Source organism: Callospermophilus lateralis, chromosome 19 (genome assembly GCF_048772815.1).
Source record: "Callospermophilus lateralis isolate mCalLat2 chromosome 19, mCalLat2.hap1, whole genome shotgun sequence".
NCBI lineage: Eukaryota > Metazoa > Chordata > Mammalia > Rodentia > Sciuridae > Callospermophilus > Callospermophilus lateralis.
Window position 1 is genome coordinate 12,762,735 of NC_135323.1, and position 16,329 is coordinate 12,779,063.

A 16,329-nucleotide genomic window follows, 5' to 3' on the forward strand; every position below is an offset into this window, starting at 1 on the left:
TCCAGAGGCAAGAAGCCCAAGATCAAGGTGCTGGAAAATCCGGGTTCTAATGTGATCTCTCTGCCTGGCTTGGAGTCACCCGCATTCCCACGGGGTGCTCCCCTGGCCTCTCTGTGCATATGGGGTGGGGGGTGGGGGTAATGACAACACTCTATAGTGTCTCTTCTTATAAGGTCACCAGTCCTATTGAATTAGGGCCTCACCCTGATGACCCCATGGAACCTTCATTACCTCCCTGAAGGATCTCAGCTCCAGGTGCAGTTACCTTGGGGATTAGGGTTTCTAAGTGAGTTTGGGGAGAACACAAGTCAGTCCATAAGAGGTTCTGTCCCAGATACCCCACTGACTCTGTGACTCTGGGGGAATGATACAACCTCTCTGGACCTCAGGACGAGGTGGGGACCTCGTCAGAGATACTAGTATCAAATTCAGAGGATCTTGGATAATGGGATGAGAAGATGCTCATCATGAGATTAGCCCAGAGCCTCCTACATAGCAAGCACGAAAAAGAGGGGAATTTGCATTAAGTTTGGCAACTTCAGTTCAGGTGATGCTGGACTCAGGAAACTGGTGAAATAGATGAGGTTGAACTTTGAAAGCTGCCTATTTCCTCCCCACCTCCCCTAGGCTCTGGTCCTTCTGGAGAACAACCTAGAAACCGAGTGTTTCTTCTCCAGGCTCAACCTGAAGTGGCATCTCCTCCATCCATTCTCCTCCCATCAAGCCCACCCTTCCACAGAAGCTTTATGGACTTCAGAGCCAGTGAGCCCTGCGTTCACATCTCAGTTCCCCTGCCCACTACCTGTGTGACATTTCCCAAGACACTGATCCCCTCCGTTTAGAAAGCTCAGGCTTCGTTAGCAGAATACCATGAACTGGTGGCTTAAAGATCGGACGTTTATTTCTCTCAATTATGGAGGCTGGAAACCTGAGACAACCGGGCTGTAGACGGGGTTCCTGGCAGGAGCCTGCTTCCTGGCTTGCGGCTGGCCACTTTCTCCCTGTGTCCTCCCACAGCAGAGAGAGAAATCTCTGGTCCCTTGCTTTCCCTAGAAGGACACTGATCCATCTTTTGGACCCCACCCTCAGGACCCCATCTCAACCTGATTACATCCCAAAGTCCCCTCCTCTGAATGCCATCTCCTAGGGTGGGTATCTAACATCCAGAATACTTTCTGCGCCCGTTTTCATCAGGGGTCTTTTCATTGCAAACCACAGAAACCCCAGCGCAAAAAAATACTTAGAAGGGGATCTGCAAATTCACAAACTGAACAGTCCAGGGATTTTCGGGCGTCTCGGGCATGTTGGAATCAGAGGCTCCAATAAGCCCACCTGGAACCCTTCTTTCTCTTTCCACTCCTCTCTCCTTGTTCTTGGTTTTATCTCCAGTTGGAATCCACAGCCCGCGGCTCCTCCTGCTGCCACTGGACCGCTCAGCATCCCAAGTCAGAAAAGGAGCCCTTTCCTGCATCCCCCGCAGAGGCCCTGAGCCTGCCTCTCATTGGTCTCTTAAGTCTATCTCTCAGCCAATCACAGTGGCCAGAGGGGGTGGCGTATTCCAATTGGCTGGTTCTTTTAGGCACAAGAGCCAATGGAAGATCAGTCCCGCTAGAGCCCAAGAAGCAGGTTGAGGAGGTTAGATAAGGAAACACAGCGAGGCCCCAGTACTCACTGGAGTCCCAATTTCTTAACCTAAAATGGAGAAATGAATGCAAAGCTTTCAGAAGTACTGTGAAAGCGGAATTTAATAATAGGCAGTAATATAATACCAAACGGCACTAGCTGCTGACTCCTAATAAATTATTTATTCCGCCTGCCTGCCTGTGCACACACACACACCCTTGCATCCCGATATTCTAATTCCATAAGGATCTGCCCTTGACCTTCTCCCTTCCCCCAGCCATGGCAACCACACATCCCCTGAACCCACGACAGACATGAAAAGTGGGAAGTGTTGTTCCGCCGTACTGTTCTCCTGAAGCAAGACATTGAGACCCCAAAGGGACATCTTCAGGGTCTCCCCCAGAGGAGATAGCCATGTCCTATAAATGCTCTGAATGAGGGCATCTGAAATCCCCCACCTCTCCCCCACCCCAAAAAGCAAAGGATCTAGGAAGGGCTTTATCTTAAACACCAGCTAATAGCTCAGTTATCTCTTAGCAAAGCAGCAGGATTATCTGGAAGGGACTCATCGGGGACTCTGAGGGGAGGGGGAAGAACACATGTAGGATCTTGGCAGAGGAAGGAGGCAGTGCCTAAAAACTGCTCTTAGTTTTTCCCAAGCACCGTTTCTGTCCACTTGCCTCCCAAATCTGGACTGATAAAATTACTTTAAAGAATAATTATAGTCACGATTTAAAGAGCATTCTGGGCCTGGGGATGTGGCTCAATGGTACAGCACTTGCTTAGCATGTGTGAGGCCCTGGGTTCAATCCCAGCACCAAAAAAATAAAATAATAAAGAGCATTCTGTCTGCACTAGGTAATTGATAAGCACAATTGTACTTAATCTCAGCTCACATTGTCCCCAAACAGTGTGGCCTTAGGGAAATTTACCAGTCCCATGACATCCCATTTCTTTTTCACTCAAAACATGTAATAAGGAGTTTATGCATTATTTATCATATCCCAGGTAGGTTTTAAATGTATGTCATTTAAGCTTCACAAAAGCCCTGTAAATTAATATTATTATTTCTATCTTACAAATGAAAACACTGACATTCAGAGAGGTTGAGTAACTTATTCTATGTCACACAGCCCAGGAACTGATAGAGCCACGATTTGAACCCAAGCAAAGCCCAAGCTTGTAGTGTCTACATCATCTCCTAAGACTGAGCTCAGCAAACAGAAAATGCTCAATAACATTAGCTACTATTTCTCTATGCCAATAGGAAGATATGATTAATGAGAACATATATTTATCATCAACATTGTTATTATTAGAAGGTTCAGCAAAGATATTTCCATTTTGGAAAATAATAAAATGCACTATTGTGTGCTATCTACATTTGGGTAACTTTGAGGTATTGAAAAGCAAGTGGCAGAAATCTACAAGAACACTCTCAAGTCAGAACTAATATTTACAGAAGGCATATTTGGAAGGTCATGGAAATGAAGAGAACCTAAGGGTTTGAATCACATCAATTAAACAGCTGTATAAGTCATCTGCCACCACCTGCAGCTCCAGGCAAGACTCGGACTCCAGAAAAGAGCTTGAATCCACCAACCTGGTTTGCAGACCCAGCTCTGAAGCCAGAGGTTGGAGTGACACAGTCAGAGGCACCATCAGAGCCCAGCAGCACAGGTGGGACAGTTACCAAAGTGACACCAGGCAACAGAAACAACCGGAGACAAATACAGCCACTGCCATGTCCCCAGGACTCCCTCTAAGAATGACAGAGCCTGGTGGGAAGGGACTCCTCAGCTAAGCTTTAAGGGCTGTCATTGGAAGTCCAGCCGGGCATGAAGGGCCCCAACCGCGGTGATGTTCAGAATCCAGAGTCTGAAGAGCTGCCGAGCCTTCTTGAGATTCAAGGCCAGAGCTGGACAAGGACCTTCAAGGAACCAAACAGCTTCCCAAGTGCCGCCCCCAGAAGATGCAAACTGGATTTATGGAGCCCATCACTGATAAACCCACGACCCTGCGTCGGAATTCAGTAGCTGACAGAGAAGCAAATGGCACCGAGGGTCTCGCTAACCAGGTTGACCTTGAACCTGATTTACACGCCCAGTGCAGACGGCTCCCAGGGGCGCCCAGGATGACAGTTCTCAACCACCTCGTCCGCCTTTTCTGCTCGACTCCTTCCTCCTCCAGGTCTGAAAGACTTTCCCAGGCAGATGACCTTCACAGGAGAATCCCTGCCTGTCACTCTCCTCTGGGAGGCTGGAGGTGGACACTGGGGGGCAAACACCCATTCAGGACCATCACCTCTGTCATGGGATACCCTCACTGCTGGACACTGTCAACTCGCTTTAGAAGGAGCCCCTCCGCTGTCTTTCCATGAGAGCCACTGGCAAGGCACGTTGTTACATCTTAGTCTTCTGACATTTATGGGTGACCACTGAGAGACAGGCTGTTTGAAGAATCAAATTACCCTTCAACACCATAATTAAATAAATACTGTTAAAAGGAAAGTTGTATCGCGGGTCCGGATGTTCAGTAATTTCTTTTCCTCAAGAGGTGGCCTAATTTTATAGTCCAGATGGTCATGCTGACCCTCATTAACACAAATTAAATGGCACAAATTACCTAAATAGTGTCACGTAGCTTCATGCAAGGGAAACAATAGACATTAGGAGTCCAGTTTTATATCAGAAACTTGTGCTCCAATAAAAGAAACTCATCAGAAAAGATGAAATTTATCTTCATAGTCCAAATCTGAACAAGCCACATAATCATTATATAATTTCAAAGAAATTGCGTTGGGGAATACAAAATTAAATATATTGCTCCAATTAAAAAAAAAAGACAGAAAGAGAAAAAAAAACACACCTCTGCTAGGCATTATAGTTACCAAAATATGAAGATGTAGCCTCCATCCTTAAGGATCTCAGAGTCCTAGTGACGACTAGGAATATTGGAAAATGCACTGAAATAGGAGTTACAAGACGGAGGTTCTTATTGCAACGGAATCACTTGCCAGTCTACTCAAGCCCAAGCCTACGGTGTGATCCTCAGCCTCAGATAACAGGGAGCCCCCACACCTGGGCTGAAGGCCCGTCGGGAAGCTCACCTGAGAGCAGGTGGGTGGTGCACACCTGCACCCTGAGGTCAGTGCCGGTCCCCGTTCGCGCTCACCATTGGCATCTCCCGAGCACCGTTACCTGCAGGCTCACGTCAAAGACAAATTTACTAAATTCACTGCAACACCTGGCACCGCCAGTAAAGGGCACCCGACAGGAGATGAGCAAGCACAGCCTGGGTGGTCTACGGTTCCGTTCAGGGAAGGAGACCTGGACTCCCTTTGCCAGAAGTCTGCATCAAGTCCCTCCGAGCATCTCATTGGCCCAGAGACACACGGGCCTGCCCACCCCTGAACCAATCACTGCTGAGGGAGATGGGCTTGGAGTGACTTGGAGTGACCTGGAGGGGAACTGGTGAAGTGGAGTCACCTTGGGGTCCATAGTGCTGAAGGATTTTATAACAAGAGATAAAAAGACAAGGGTCTTTGCCGGGTGTGGTGGTGCACACCTGGAATCCCAGCAGCTCCGGAGGCTGAGGCAGGAGGATCTCGAGTTCAAAGACAGCCTCAGAAAAAGCGAGGCCCTAAGCAGCTCAGTGAGACCCTGTCTCTAAATAAAATGCAAAATAGGGCTGGGGATGGGGCTCAGTGGTTGAGTGCCCCTGAGTTCAATCTCCGGTATCCGAAAATGAAAAAGGCAAAGTCTTTGAAAAGGGAATGCTGGGAGAAGTAGATTTTTCTTTCTTTCTTTCTTTTTTTTTTTTTTTTTTAAGAGAAAGGATCTTGGTGGGTTGCTAAGTCCCTCCCCAAGTTGCTAAGGCTGGCTTTGAACTCACGATCCTCCTGCCTCAGCCTCCCAAGCCGCTGGGATTACAGTCACGTGCCACCGCTCCCGGCTCTAACTTTTCTTACGTGCACCTGCTCTCCGTATCCATCCGGCCAGGATAGGATGGATACGGAGAGCAGGTGCAGGAAGTGGATTTTAAATGAAGAAAAGATTTTTTGGGAAGAAAATGGCCTTGGACAAAGTTCTTGTCTCACTAGGGCGAAAAGAGACTGGATTCTGAGTGCTTCTGTGTGTCAGTCCCTGTGGTCATTATGAGTTCGCGACCTCTTTGCCTCTTCCCACCACACCTGGATCGCCGGTGGCACGCACATCAGTCTCCAGTAGAAGCCTGGAGGTTTAGGAGATAAGTTCAAGGTCACAGAGCGAATGGTAGAGGGGAACCAGAGCCCGCTCGTGCCTGACTCTATACCTATATTATTTCCGGCATATCCCAATGGTACCTGGAGACTTTTGGACACCTTCCCTCTTTGTTCCCCCTCTCCCCTTTTAGAACAGCTACAATGAAAACGAGAGTGCCACTTATTGAACACTCCCTTTGTGCCAGGCATGGCAGAGAGTGCTAAAAACAGCATTTTAGGGGAAAGGCACAGGGAGAGGGAGGAGGGGAGGATGGGGCAGGTACTGAGGACTGAATTGCAGCCAATTGTATTCCATGCTTGGATAATTATATCGAAATGCACCCCAATGTTAGGTATAACTATAACGCACCACACACACACACACACACACACATACACACACACTAGCAAAACCACTGGGGGTGTAGCTTAGCAGTACAGTGTTTGCCCAGCATCTCTAAAGTCCTAGGTTCAATTCCCAGAGCTTCAAAACAAACAAGTAACCAAAAAAAAAAAAAAAAAAAAAAAAAAAAAAAAACCCTGATACCAACAAAAATGAATTACCTGTCTGGGAATTAATCTAAAAATGAATACAATGGAGATTCATAGAGAAAAGTAAACTTTTACAAAGGCCCTTTTGGAAGGTCTGAATAGGTTAAGATGAACACCATTTTTTTGAATAGAATAACTTAATGCATAAGGATATTAATTTCCCTCAACACTGATCCTTGAATTTCATGCAGTTCTAATCAAAATTCCAGCAGGATGTTGGAGTCGTTTGACAAACTGATATTAAAATGTATACAGACGTGGAAATACAAAAAGGTATGACTGTCTAAGGTAATTTTCAAAAAATGGGGGTAAAGGAAGGATTCTTTTTACTAAATATCACGACACATGGCTAAGTCATAGACATTTTCAAAAGTGGGTCACAGTCTTAGGAACAGAGACTAGATCAATGAAGCAGCAAAGAATTCCTGAAATATCCCCCCCCCCATACCTAGGAGATTCAGTGCCATAATCCAGTTGCAAAAGAATGAATCACTCTGCAGATTTGAGGGGAATGGCAAATACTTCGCTGTTGGAAAAAAATGAAATTGAATTTGTTCCTTTTCTCACAAATGAGAAAGGTAAATTATAAAAGTCATCAAAGAAAATGTAGGAAATGTCCTCCTGGCTTCAAGATCGGGCAGATTCTTAAGCAAGATCTAAAAAGAACAAGCCCTAATGGAGAAACATGGAATGTTTGACTATTTTAAAATTATGGTTTGTGCTCAGAAAAGGACTCACCCACTCAGATAACCCAGTGGTCGGTTGTAAGAGGATATCCACAGCATCTAAAACAGAGCTGGCATTAATGTCCAGAGAGACTCCTGCAAGATAGCAAGAAAAATTCAGGAAACCCAATATGGAAAAAAATTGGACAAAGTCCATAAGAAGAAGATTCATAGAAAATACTCAGGCTACAAAGTCGATGAAAAGATCCTGAACCTCACCACTAGCCAGAGCAAAAAATAAAATAAAATAAAATAAAATAAAACAACAATGATAACTGCTTTACAGCCATCGTACCAGCAAAAAAAATAATAATAATAATAATAAAGTCAGAAATGACCAGGTGCTGAAAGTAGGAATCCAGCCCTGTTCCGGGCACCAGTTAATCAGCACTCGGTGCAGCTACCCCAAGCCCCACATTGACATCCGTGTCCCAGGTAAACACCACAAAACCAGAAGGACATATTATGCATAAGGACATTCATAATTTGTGACAACAAAGACTCTGGTGTCCCTACACAGTCCCTCTCTGGGAACGGATAAGCAATCATGGGTTATGCATTCAGGGACTCCCAGGTCCTCGCCAGAATTCAGTGACCTCAGTTTACATAGAGTGACGCAAAAAGATTTCAAAGATACCGTACGGAGTGCAGGAAGAGGGGGGGATTCGATTTTGGCCTCAAACCATAAAGCAACTCTGTATATTTTATTCATTATTTACATGTGTCCACATCAACATATGAATGGAGAACTGGGAAATGTCTACTCCACACATTAGAATGCCCTTACGTTATAGAAGAGTTCGATTTCTCTTTTTATGGGGATGGAAGAGAAAATATTTAAAAAGGAATCAGGGTGGGGATGCGGCTCAGGGGTAGAGCACCCGCCAGCATGCACGAGGCCCTGGGTTCTATCCCCAGCTCTGCAAAAAATAAAAAATAAAATATGTGAGGATCTTGCTTTGCCCTGGCAGGCTAAGGAATATGAACAGAACTATCCTGTGCCCCTTTAAGTGGCAACTTTAATCCCCCAAAAGGTGGGAGAGTTGCTTTATGTGAATCATCCCAGGTAATCCTCACAATGACATTATGAGATGCCATTGTTCCTCCCATTTTATGGTTTTGAAGACTAAGTCTCAGAAAGGGCAAGGAACTTTCCCAAGGCCACAGAGCAATTTAATAGTAGGGGAGGAGTTGGAACTAGTGGTTGGTGACTCTTTCAGAGAGCCCCCTAGTGTTCAATGTGGTGTAATCCAGCAGAATGCAAGAATGTGAAATTACTTCCCTCACATCCAAGTTTTCTTAGAATATAAGATATTCAGTGATACAGACTTATTTTTAGTTGACTAGCAACACCTGACCAAGCAAAACAACTTGAGCTCAACAATTTCACAGCTTCTAATGAAAAACAAAGCCTCAACAAAATCTTTTTCACAAACCATCTTTTTGCATGATGCAGCAACTTGTACCCTTAAACCATCTTTTCCCACATAAGTTGTGTAAGATTTTTAAAGCCAAGTGTACTGTTACATAAGAGTCAAAATCTATATAAACTCAATACTACATTTTGCTTCACCTTAACAAAAAAAATCTCAAGAGTAAATTTACCTTCCAAAATCATATTATAGCAAAAAGTGCAGTCTTGGAATTTCCTGAGAACCAAGCATTGGTAGCCCTGAAAAACGCCCAGCCCATTATCAATGCTTGAGTGGATGGGAGGATGGATGGATGGATGGATGGATGGGTGTGTAGGCAGCTATACGGATGGTTGGGATAGAAGAAAGGATGTATAGATTTGTGGATGGGTGGATGGATATATGGATGGCCTGGGTAGAAAAATGGGTACATCAATGGATGGATGCATGAATGAATGAATAGATGGAAGGTGGTGTGTATATGGATAGATGAGTGAATGGATATGTAGATGGGTGGATGTAAGGATGGATGGAATGGGTAGAAGAATGGATATATGAATGAATGACAGGTGGGTGGGTGGATGGATGAATGGACGGATGAATAGATGGATAGGTGGATAGATGGACAGATATGTGGATGGGTGGGTGGATGTATGGATGGAATGGGTAGAAGAATGGATGTACAGATGGATGGATGGATGGATGGATGGATGGACGGACAGATATGTGAATGGATGAATGGATGGATGGATGGACAGATGGACAGATATGTGAATGGATGGACAGGCAGACAGATGTTTGGATGGATAGATGGATGGGTGGACAGACAGATATGTGGATGGATGAATGATGGAATTGGTAGAAGAATGGATATATAGATGGGTGGATGGATATGTAGGTGGATGGGTGGGCAAGTGGGTGGATGGATGGAATTTGGGGTTAGTTAAATTATATGTAGTCTTGACTGCATGGCAGAAAAAAATGATTTTTAACTAACGACATAACAGAGCAGCTTCCCTGAGTACATTGGGGATATCATAGTATTTCACCCTCTTTCAAAATGTGCTCTTAAGACATTCAGTCCTGTTTTCAGTCGGCATTTCCTCCTGACTTTCTCGACACTTACTAATCCACCAGTGACGGCTCCAAAGGAGCCAGCAGCCAGAGGGTGACCACACTGTGACTCGGGTCAGAAGCCTCCCCAAGGACCTTGAAGACTCTGGAAACTGCTTCTCGTTCTTTCTCACCTTGCATTTTTGCCCAATCAGTGAATTCGAAGGAAAGACGATGAGAAAACTCACCGTTCACTTAACAGAATGTCGGGGCTTGGAGCACAGAGCGCTGCATCAGCTCCGGGCTTGGTGTTCACGTTCTAAAATGTCCTGGGAAGTGGGTTTCTGTGAGGTGCCCTTTAGAGATGTGGGGTCCCTCCAGCAGAGATGCAGCTGTGCGAGTGTCCCCACTGGCCACCGGTCTCCAACGTCAGGCCTTCCTTACAGGGTCCTCTCGTTGGGCAAAGCCACCAGGATTCCATACCCAAGGTGTCCACCGTGTGACCAGGGCTCAAGAGAGCAGAGGCTCGGAGGAAAGGGGGCAGCTCAGATTCCTAAAGCAACCATTTCTGCTTCCATCAAAGGTCTCCCCGCTGTAGATATCTGCACCTGAGCTTCGTCCAGCGCCATTAAACAACGTTCTGCCTGCTTGCAAGTCCTCAGGAGCTCCAGTGCAGACAGAATGACACAGCTGACCGTTGGCACATAAGAACCTCTCTGCTGTTTTCTGGCTGGAAACCCATCCTCCACCAAGAAATGTGGTAAACTGTTTTCCTGTTTCTGTGTGACCTATTGCTATAGTTGAATATTAAATATTCCCTAAAGGCTCATGCTTTAAAGGCATGGTCCTCAGGATGCCATTATTAGGAGATGCTGTGGACCTTGAGGAGGTGGAACCTTGTGGGAGGTTCTTAGGACACTGGGGGGATGTCCTCAATGAGGACTATGAGACCCTGGCCAGTCCCCTTTTTTCTGCTGTAGTTCCAGGTATGAGCATTATGCTAAAAAATATGCTCCTGGCCATTGCCATTGGTGCCATCAGATGGACCTTGACAAGTCTTCTCTGTGCTGTTTGCACTTGAACTTCCCAAACTGTGAGCTACATTAACCTTTTCTTTTTACAGAGTTAGCTGCCTCAGGTACTTTGTGGTAGTAACGTGAAACTGGCTGGTATACCTACCTATATTGAAATGTAAGTACTCCTCAACTGAAGCATAAAATTTCAGGATATAGGATTACATTTCATGGCTGGTAGTTCCTGACCTTTGGGTAATTTGCTCAACCTTCCCAATTCTAAATTTGCTTATATGTAAAGTGGGAAGAAAATGCTCACCTTACAAAATCGCTGCGAAGACTCCTCTATTCAGTAAACAGTGTTTGAGAACTCATTTCACACAAGGCTAGAGTGGGGATTGGGAATCCAAAGATACACAGAGTACATAAAATCACAGGTGAAAGAGGCACACAGACCAACAAAAAGACACGAAGTGCTGACATCAGAGATGAGGAAACTGAATTCAGAGCCATTGAGACCTGAACTGAACTGTGGCTTCTGCCATCTCCTCATTGTCTGATACTGGGGAAATGGCTCAGCCTCGCTGAGCCTCACTTATACATGGAGATAAAGATTAACTTTCCTCTGTTTCTACAAGGGTTAAATTAGAGGCTGTTAGACGAGACACTGACAGCATCTAGCCCTTAAAAAAAGTGTTGGGTATCATACAAAACACAAGATGCCAGGAGAGGACAGAGGCCAAGCACCGCATCCCACAGGCAGTGGGCACACTCTACTGTTATATAATAGTCCATGCCCGTCTACGTCTCCTCTTCCCCCACAGAAAGGTCCTGCCTACGTCAAGCAAGGCAGGGAAGGAGCTGGAAATGGCCCGAGATCTTAGAGATGCAAAGCGGGAAGAAAGTTCTCAGTAGCTGTCGACTTGGGAAACACAGTGGGACGGTGTCTGCTGAGAGAAGTGTGACGCCTTCAGAAGGAGTTACCGAGCTCCTGGGGGCAGGAGGAGGAGGGCAGGGCCTAGCAGGACATACCGGAGCCTGAGAGCGTGGCGCCAGGCCAGCTGTGACTACCCCAGCCATGACAGTGCTCGGGAAGGCAGGGACCCGCCGGCCCAGGACTGTGGTGCAGTGCGGTCACTCTGCCCGATGACAGTGCATGACACAGCAGTGGCCACCCACACCAGGAGGGAGGAGGGCTGGTTCCACACGGACCTCATGGACATGGAGCAGTTGTGACCACATTCCCCTCCACACGCACTCCACCGAGTCGGAAGACACAAGTATCCAGGACTCTCTGGGAGGCAAATCGCAGAAACCCAAGTTGAACCAAGTGGAGCAAAATATGAAGTTGGTGAAGGAACTGAGCAGACTCTTCACCGAAGAAGATATGCACTTTACAAATCTATGGGGAAAAAAATGTTCAACATCTCTAGCAATTAGAGAAACGCAAATCAAAACTGAGATTTCATCTCACCCCCGTCAGAATGGCAGTCATCAAGAATACTAGCAACAATAAGTGTTGGCGAGGATGTGGGGAAAGGCACACTCGTTCATTGATGGTGGGACTGCAACCACCCTGGAAAGCAGTCTGGAGATTCCTCAGAAAACTTGGAATGGAACCACCATTTGACCCAGCTCTCCCACTCCTTGGTCTACACCCAAAGGACTTCAAATCAGCACACGACAGGGACACAGCCACATCAATGTTTATAGCAGCTCAATTCACAATACCTAAACTCTGGAACCAACCTAGATGCCCTTCAGTAGATGAATGGATAAAGAAACTGTGGTATATATACACAATGGCATATTACTCCGCCTTAAAGAAGAATGAAATTACGGCATCTGCGGGTAAATGGATCAAGTTGGAGAATATCTTGCTAAGCCAAGTGAGCCAATCCCAAAAAAACAAAGGTCAAATGTTTTCTCTGATAAGTGGATGCTGATCCATAATGAGTGGGGGAATAAGGGAAGAATGGAGGAACTTTGGATTGGGTAGAGGGGAGGGAGGGAAGGGAAGGGGTATGGGGGTAGGAAAGATGGTGGGCTGAGACGGACACTATGACCCTAGGTACACGGATGGTTGTACGCAATGTAGAGTCACACCATTTGTGCAACCAGAGAAATGGAGAGTTGTGCTCCGTTTGTGTAGACAGCGAGTCAAAATGCCTTCTGCTGCCTTGTATAACAAATTAGAACAGCAATTTTTTAAAAGGTGGTTAGCTGGCCTCATTGAAGATCCGACTTTAGTCATGGCCGGACTCGACTCCGAGGGACGTCATCAGGAATCTGCTTCTTTCGTCTCACGCCTGATACCCTCTGCCGTGGGTTCCCTAAGGGCTCTCTCTCCATAGAAAGGAAAGATAACCCGGAGCCCATTTAGAATGTCCAATAAAATAGACATCGCTCTCTTTCCCCATGGTCCTAACAAAAGTCCCAGGATTCTCTGGGTGGGACTGGCCCAGCTTTAGTGACAGCTGCCCAGGTCTGACTATGGGTGTCCTCCCCTGATTCTGGGAACAGATCAGGCCCCCAAGGCCACCTGCCCTAAGATCAGGGAAGGGCGGATCCTCAGAGGAAAATAGGAGGGATGTTATCCCAGGACACCCCCAGACAGGTCCCTGCGTGCTTTCTCTACGCAGCCCCTGCACAGCTGAGCACACAGTCAGCAGGGGTCAAAAGAGAAACAAACTCGGAAATGTCATTACGGCAGTTAATTATGTCCAATTTATCACCCTGATGGATCACACAGCATTTAACCTCGGAAACGCCCAAGCCTCCTAGTCCTTTTTTTTGACAAATGGGAGATGAGGTTTACAAAACCCAGCAGATACCACTGAAATGGGGAGGGAAAAAAAAAGTAAACAAGAAACACAATTTGATATGATTTAATAAAAGATTTCTTTCCCGGCTTCTCCAGGGAACCTCAGCCCATTTCCTTCCGACTGACAGTTATTATTTCTACCTTTATTGAACAAAGGCACCCGGAACACAGCTGCCGTGGATCAGTAAGGAAAATCATTCTTTTATTAATAAGATTGTTATTAGCGGGGAGGAAAAAAAAAATCCATGTTTGGGGGTTTGCACTGAAGTTACAGGCCGTTTAGAAGAAATATGGCTGAGTTCTGCCGACATTATTTCCAGCAATTTCATGATCAAATGTCCTATTAGGTTGTTTAAAATTTTTATAGAGATTGTAAATCAGAACTATTTTTCTATTTGCCCTAAATATTTAGGGGCTACAGGGAAAGCAGATCAAATTAAAGGGTATTGTGCACATTTTTTACTGGGCTCTCTCAGGGATATAAATCATCCTCCTTGCGGCGTGGAGTTCCTCAGCCAACGTGTTTGTGAAAGCAACATTGGAAGCTCCTCCAATATGTTCATTAAAGGGATAATTTGTGTTGCAAAGGTCTTACTGTGTTCAAAACGGGGACCGTGGGCCATTCAAAGGCTGCTACTCAAAAGAGTGTCCCAAGAGGTTCTATAGGAATAAGTTTTCAGTTGCTTTATTGCATTCTTTCAGCCCTCAAAAGACACCATAGAGCAAGAATCAGAAGAGAACAGGAAAAATAAAGAAATGTCTATAGAGCAACCGGAAGGAATCCTTTCTTTTTAGAAACAGAGAGTCTCTACCCATCAAACTTTGGGAAGCCTATCCCTTGACCTAGCTAGCAATTTTTATGGAAGAAATTTAACATGCTGATATAGGCATGTGCATAAAGGTAAACGTACCGGGATATTTAATGAGTTCTTGGTTATAGGAGCAAACAAATGGAAATAATCCAAGTGTCTTTCAGTGTGCTACTGTTTTAATCCATCAGGGCACAGCCTCTCAATGAAAAGTGACACGGTCATTGAACACAGCGAAAGAGTCCTGGCTGAAATGGAATTGAACTCCTCCTAAGATCTATTGTTAAATAGAAAAAAAAAAAAAGGTAGGTGCAGGGGAGGAAGGATAATATGATAACATTTTGGTTCTTTTAAGTATATGCAGATATTTGGTTGTGTGCCCACAGAATACCCCAGGAAAAAAAAAAGTCAATATTGGCATCTGTGGAAGGAAACAAGGACCAGCATTCTTTTCTCACTGTTAAATATTCTGGTTTTGCTTTTTGAACTTTTTACTACATGTGCATGTGTCATTTTTAAGTAAAATTTAAACAAAAGGAAATGTGGTGCCTTGCAACAAACCTAACAAGAAATATCAGTGATTTCTTGGAGAAAATAGTAAAACTATGCAGACCTACGTTAGAGCTCGGAAAAAATGGAGAAGCACCCCTTTTCCATAGTGAGGTGGACTGGTGTTCTCAGCTCTTTACTCTCATCCTTAACATAAGTATATCTGCATCTTCACTATCTTGCTGGTGCAGGCGGAATGCACTTCCTGATCCCGTGATGTCAGTCTTGGCCATGTGACTTGCTCTTCTGGCCAGTTAGTGTCAGTGGTCGCAACGCAAGCAGGGACTTTATATGTGCTTCTGTGGTCTGGCTTGATTTCTTGCACTTTCACCATCTACCTTGAGAAGAGCAAACTCTAGGTCCCCTTGGTCCCAGAAAGAACAGTTGTGTAATGTGGACTTGGAGCAACCTGGAGTCAAGCCAAGCCAAGCCAACAGAGCCCCACAGAATTTTTCAGCCTACATGCAGACCTGGGAGTGAGGAAAAGAAGTGTTTTTGTCATAAGCAAGATTTATGGGGATGTTTGTTATGCGGCTTAATTGTAGTCACATCTGACTGAGACAGATGGGAAGACTACAAAGTTTGGTTCCACGGTGTTCCCAGTTTTATCACTTCCAGGGGAATTACACAGAATTATCCAGAGTTGCCCATGCACTCCCTGCACTTTCCTTTTTCTACAACATCACCCATGAACATTCTTTTGACGTGCTCTCTGAATCATGGATGCCCTTGTCTACCATCCTGCTATCATGCTTTGGATGGAACAAGAATGTCCCCCCAAAAGGTCTGTGTGTTAAAGGCTTGGTCCCCAGCTGGTGGTGCTGTTGGGAGGTGATGGAAACTTTCAAAGGTGGGGTCCTTTGGAGGATGGAGGTCACTGAAGGCTCATCCTTGAAGGGCGCTTCCTGTCCTTGGCTGCTCTTTCACGCCTCTTTCTCTCACACTCCTTCCCAGCTGCCATGAGGTGAGCAGCTCTGTTCCACCACAGCCTCTCTGCCTCCCCACAGGCCTAAAAGAAATGGATCCAGCCAACGAGGGACTGATACCTCGAAACCATGAGCCAAAATAAACCTTTCCTCCTTTAATTTTCTTTTCTCAGGTATTTTGTCACAGTACTAACAACACTCCTGCTCACCTAAATCTGGACCATCAGTACCATCTTGGATTAGGTTCAGCTATGGGTAACTGCAAGACTCAAAACAACAGGGACCCAAATTAGGTGAAAGCTTATTTATCTCTTTTGCTTAATATATTAAATGTAGTCAGTATACGATTGAAAAAGTAAAACATGGTTCAAAGGAACAAGACCCTTGGGCTGGGGTTGTGACTCCGCGATGGAGTGCTCACCTAGCACGTGTGAGGCTCTGGGTTCAATCCTCAGCACCTCATAAAATAAAAGTATTGCGTCCAACTACAACTAAAAATAATATTTAAACAACAACAACAAAAAAGATCCTCTTAGCACTTTGTTCTGCCATGGGTGTCTTCTACTCCTAAATTCTCTTCATGGTCCAGGATGGCTGCCA